The 6000-nt window shown below is 42.9% G+C and overlaps 1 protein-coding gene across 1 annotated transcript in view; it reads left to right on the top strand.

Annotated features, from left to right (window-relative positions):
- Nucleotides 1-6000, top strand: part of nedd9 (neural precursor cell expressed, developmentally down-regulated 9) — a 28029-nt gene that overhangs the window by 628 nt on the left and 21401 nt on the right. The gene's annotated exons all lie outside the window — the stretch shown is intronic.

Here is a 6000-nt window from a genome sequence, read left to right as displayed (position 1 = left end):
GTCTCCTCCCCCCTTTAAAAAGTAGAAATAGGAACAGAACTGTGTTTTCTTATGTTGTTTTCATCATTTGATCTAAGATTCTCCGAGCAGTGTCCTAAAGACTGTTGAGAGTGTAAACCATTTCACTGAGAGTCAAGATGCCACCTATAGTAGGCAAGGTATAGAAAGAACATTATAGCTTCGTATTTCTTAGCAGACAGTCACGCATGTTGTCTTTAATGCCCACTCCCCTTCACATTTAGCTGTCTCAATATGAGATTTATTCAGTTTCCTTGAAAGTCAATTCGAAACAGCTCTATTGGGGTGGCCACTGACACTTGTTTCCATTAGACTACCAATTCATTTAATTAAATACTTTATTGTCTGAATTACAATTTGTTTTTACTCTGTTAGGAAACACTACACACAGGCCTGAAATACACACACATACTCAGGTCCTATAAATACACAAATGGAGAGATGTCAGAGTGAGGGGGGCTGCGACTGCTGGACAGGTGCCCCAAGCAGTTGGGAGCGGTTCGGTGCATTGCTCAAGAGCACCTTGGCAGTGCCAGGCAGGTGGCACTGGCACCTCTCCAGCTACCAGTCCACACTCCGTACTTCGGTCCGTACGGGGATTTGGACCAGCGACCCTCCGGTTCCCAACCCAACTCCCTACTGACTGAGCCTGATTTGATGTCAGCAAATATATTTGCAACAATTGACCATCTACAGTGTTCCCTGAGCCCAGGGTAACTTTTCAAATGTCAAAACTCAAAGATATTCAACTGTAACAATGAAGTAAACAGAAGAAGGAACTCTTTAAAACAGATGCTAGAAAAAAAATGACTTAGACATGTCTTTAACTCACTGGACCCACTGCTTTGTGAATGTCTTGGGGCATTTAGCAAGAGACGTGGTGCCTTGAACCGTTGTAGTTAAGTTTCATCTGCCCTACACTTTAGCCTGAAGTCTGCCTCACCATATTAGGGAAGCAATAACTGTGTAAAGTGTTTGGATGATTCAGGGATTTTTCGAGGGCAGTGGCTGTTTTCTGAAGTGTGAAGCAGCTGTTTGGCAGAGTTTTGGCTCAGGCTCTCGATTTACAGTTTGGGTCTCTTTTCTTCAAGAGTCTACTGGGCCTAGTGTCACTTTTTAGCAGGGTGCGGTTGTGATTGGAGGGTGGTGCACGCTGTGTGTCTGCGTCATGGTCCAAACTGAGTCATTGTCCGCTTAAGTACACAGTTCACAGAGCAGAGAGAGCCGGCGCTGTCGAGGGTGATGATGTTTTTTGGCCTGAGACCAGCGAGCGTAGCAAGGATCTCAGGGGAGGAAACTGCTTTGATCAGGTCTCCAGATTACCATTTTCATCCTGAACAAGAAGGCGGTGGATGTTAATAAAATGTGATCAACATCAGTGTTTCCAAGCTGTGCTCTGTCTATAGGAAAGAGATTTGACGTAAAACTGTGTCTACACTTTGTTTGCCTTAGGTGAGATAAGCAGAGCAAAGAAATCATGCAGAGTGCTCTTTGCTTATGATAACATATCTACATTTTGCAACACTGCCAGAGGAAAACACAGGTGGCAGGAATGGAGAAGAAAGGTGGGAAATCTGATGACGCACTTTGCGTCACTGCTGTGTTTATCGAGTTTCTTGCAGGTCAGCCTCTCACAGATCCTTGTTTAAATATGTTAAACAGTTTACTATGTGCCCCTATCAGATCTCAGCCGCAATTAATTATTTACAGCTATATTAAGCACTCTTTTCCACGCAGAGCGGTAATGTTTCAACACAAGCTAAATGAGGCCGTTGGCGCCCATCACATGTCCTGAGGTGAGGTGCTGGCCAGACGCTGCCCCCCCCCCCCCACCGGTTTCCAGCTTGTGTTGAGGTGTGAAGGGAAGGCTTGTCTATTGTCTTCCATAGGTCACCTAATGCGTATAATCCCCCTGATGGGTCCACACACACCGAGGGTTCTCTTACAGCGTCAGTGAGGCCCTGAGGTTTCTGAGGAGGATGATACCTGTAGTAGTTTGAAGTTATAGTCCAACAGTTTGGGCTTATTTTCTTTCTGATGGAGAGTTAGAGAAAATGAATCACTCTCATGTCTGTTAAGTCAATGTAAAGCCAGAGCCGGGAGGCGAGTGTCTTACCTTAGCATAAAGATTGGGAAAAAATAAAATGTAAAAACCACATTTAGTTTTTTGACTGTCCATTAAGTATAAGGCTACAGCCAGCTGCCAGGTAGAGTAGCATAGCATACACAATAAAGAGTAAAATCATTTTATAGGTTTTATTCATTTTTTAGTTTAAGTTTTGTTGCATTACCTGTACATGTGTAATGACAATAAAGTTGAATCTAATCGGATATAATAAAACCTCAACTTGTTGCTTTAACTCTGAGTTTTGCACGGAGTCAATATATAGATATAACGTGTTTAAAATAGTGTGATCAGAGGCAGCTGTTTCCTGTCTTTATGCTAAACTAACCGTCCCCTGGCTCTATCTTAATACTGCACAGATTGAATGAAGAGTGGTTTTCTTCTCCATCTCTCCACTAAAAAGACAATAAGCTTATTTGCCAAAATGTCAAACTCTACCTTGAATGCTTTACGATAACTTTCTAAGGCAAAATACGTTTTTTGTTTTTTTTTAACGTCACCTCCCATTCTCACCCAAAGACTTCCACAAAGCTTTTAACTCATTCCTTTGTAGCTGACGTAACTGTTTCAGAAATAGCTTCACAACCACAGTGAGGAGTGATTAGGTGAACCCACATTCTTGTGTGTATGCGTTTTTTTTTTTTCCTTCTTTAGTCTCTTTTTTATGGGTTCAGGCTCCAGGCACTGGTCCAAAAGCAAAGAGGGCTGGAGGAGTAGGGAGCAGACATTGTTCTGAGACGGTGGAGGAGGAGGAGGATCTGTGATGCTGAAAGGGCCTGCGGAAAATAAAAGAAAGAGGAAGTTGTGGGGGGAACGAGAGGGCAAACATAGTTGGATGTATTGGGTTGGGGGGGATGGGAGCCTGGAGGTCGAGGAGCGCCCTGTGAGAATGAGAGCATTCCAGGCGATCATGCGTGGGAAGGTTGTTCGGAAGATGCACATGATTGTTTCAAGGTGCCCATTTACATTGTTAATGAGTCTGGAAGCACCAGGATACTCTTTTCTTGTCTGTGCATTGTGCAGGAGGAGACATTTTTGTACCCTCCGGAAAGAAAACCAGGCAAACAATTCCTTTAGACAAACCTCTGCAGGTTAGACGTGCACATTCGAGCAGTGAAATAGGTTTTCCATGCTTTCCCACAGACTTTCTTTGAGACTAAATACAACATAGATCATTCAGCAGAATAACTACAAGTTTGCTCCTGTGCAAGATTTTCAGTGAACGTGTAGAGCTTCTCCCACAGCCGGAATGAATAGCATAACCCCCCCCCCCGCTGCGCCCTCGCACCACATTTGAAAACGGTCAGCGGGGAGACAGACTACATTGTGTGCTCATTTCAGAGAGAGAGAGAGAGAGAGAGAGAGAGAGAGAGAGAGAGAGAGAGAGAGAGAGAGAGAGAGAGAGAGAGAGAGAGAGAGAGAGAGAGAGAGAGAGAGAGAGAGAGAGAGAGAGAGAGAGACCAACATCAGTAACAATGCATTTAATTATTTCCATGTTTGACATGGCAGAAATAATTCTCGCCAACCTCCTCCTTCCCCATAGAGGAATGACAAGTATTTTACAGGGTCATCTCTGAAGAAGTAGTGGGCCTCCGTCCGCTCGGTTTGACCCTGTGGAGAGTCGGTCCTCGTGGCAGATAAGAGGAGACATGACAGCTGAGAAGGGTTTAATACCACTGCACTGAATTATTACATCCTGTAGTTACTCGTTTGTGCTTTGAAAATGTGTTTGTGTTTGTCAGTAACTAACTGGCTGAACATTTTTCTCCGGTTCTAGCTTCTCAAATGTGAGATTTCCCTTTTTTATACGTCATGTATGAAATTTAGATTAATATCATTGGATTTGTCATCGACAACGGACATAAAAAGACATCACCTTGGGTTCTGAGAGGTTTTCATGGGCTTATTTTTTTTTAAGTTTCAAATTTGCCATTTTATTGAAGGAAAAAAAATATGCAGCAAATTAATTTATGACAAAAAAAAAAGTGTTAGTAGCAGCCCTCATCTCATAGCCAACCTCTGACAGAAATATACATCATCAGTGGATGTTCTCAAAAGATTCTTTTATCCCAGTTGCCCTTCATGTTTCAAAAGGAGGAAGCTGGCAGCCTCAACTGTTTGTCTTTTTGTGTCTGTGACATCTTTGCGTAGCGTGAAATCGAGTGGACATAGACTGAATCTCCATCTCATTGGCTATTCCTATATGTAAAAAACATTCAATGTGGCCCTGCAGAGATACCATGAAACATACTTCACATCTCCGCTAATGCCCCTTAGAGGGATTAGCGCTCGTCTCCGGGGGTTACCATGATACCCTCGTTTGGCATCAATTCCAAGCTTGGAAATAATCCACCTCTCGGCTCCGCCAACATTGAGCGCCTCTTGGCTGGGGCCCCATAAATACCAATTATACTGTTTTATTTTGTGTATTGATGCTTTTTTGGGTTAGAGGTCAGTGTCGGCAACCAAACAAAGCCCATCAAGCACCCAAAGATTCATAGCTTTGCCCAAAGACACATCAACAGCATGGATGCTGGCCAACATATGTCCTCAAATTCCTGCTGCTTTACATTCGTACAGACCTGGAATGACTTGGCAGCAACAGTGTTGCACAATACAGTAAATTTCCCAAGCAGCCGTTCCAGTTCACAGAATTCGATACACTTTTTGAGAGAATATCTCCAGTGTGGCTTTCACGTCTAATTATAGGTTGTACTTGGCGTTCAGGACCAGAGTCCAAGATGTGAAGTGATAAGACGAGGTCAGCGGAGGTGCTGCAGGCTAAGGAGGAGGATGCCATGTCAAGTTACCTTGAAGTTTATGAGACAGTAAAAAAAAAAAAACTTTGACATGGGCAGGGCGAGGATGAGAATAGTCATTTCACCCAAGAAGTTACTCCATAAAAAAAAAAGGTGACTGACAGTGTTGCAGTTGTGTCCGGCCAACGTCATACTGCATCAGGGGTTTTATTGCTGGGGTTTAACACGGACATGCTTATTAGCTTTGACGTTGATTAGCAAACTAGTTAGCAAACAATTGCTTATTTAGGGACTAAACTGCACAGTGGAGTATATAAAGAAACTCATAGAGCTATTGTGAGTGATTAGCACAAGAGTGGCTGGCTAGCGTGTTAGCGGTTAGCTCCAAAGCTACAGGAGTATTACAACTAGCCCTGCCCATCTCTACTTTACTCAGCTTTAAACATAAATACTTTTGCACTTTTTGGTGTGACCAGGCCTTCATATAAAGATATTGATCATTTAAATGTTATCTTAACAGAGGAATCAGCCATACAAGGACTAACTTTTACTACTTATTTTTTTTCACGGAAACTCCACGTTTATGACACAGTTTTTGTCATGTATATCCACTGACTAAACACATCTCTGAGCTCTCAAACAGAGATGTTTTGAGCATCAGTGGTTTGTCACGCATTACAGTGTGGTTAGACACGACGGAACATCATATCCTGTCGAAGACAGTCACCACACTATTGTTGTTGCTCGTTGGATGTTTTGGGGTGTGGAGTTTTCTTTGCAGCGCTGCAGCTCGTGAATTACAAATGAGACCAGAGGGAAGCTAGTGGGTGTCATATTTACACTGGGGATACAATAGTCTTTTATTCAGAATGAATGAAGCCTTTTCCATGAGCCTGGAGGAGCATGGTGTGCTGTGTCCTAATGTCTGTGGGTCCAAATCAAAAATTACTATTCAGCTTGTTGAAACAACTGAAGAAGCCAAAGTGATGATTTTTGACTATGGCTGATGATCTTTATGAAGGCCATAAGGCTGGAATAAGCTATTGATTGTTTAACAGTCTCATCTTTTCGTGCCACTGTAACTGTGTCATAACTATT

The sequence above is a fragment of the Etheostoma cragini genome, chromosome 14, assembly GCF_013103735.1.
Source record: "Etheostoma cragini isolate CJK2018 chromosome 14, CSU_Ecrag_1.0, whole genome shotgun sequence".
NCBI lineage: Eukaryota > Metazoa > Chordata > Actinopteri > Perciformes > Percidae > Etheostoma > Etheostoma cragini.
Note: the sequence above shows the minus strand (reverse complement) of the source record. Positions and strands in the feature narration are given on the sequence as shown.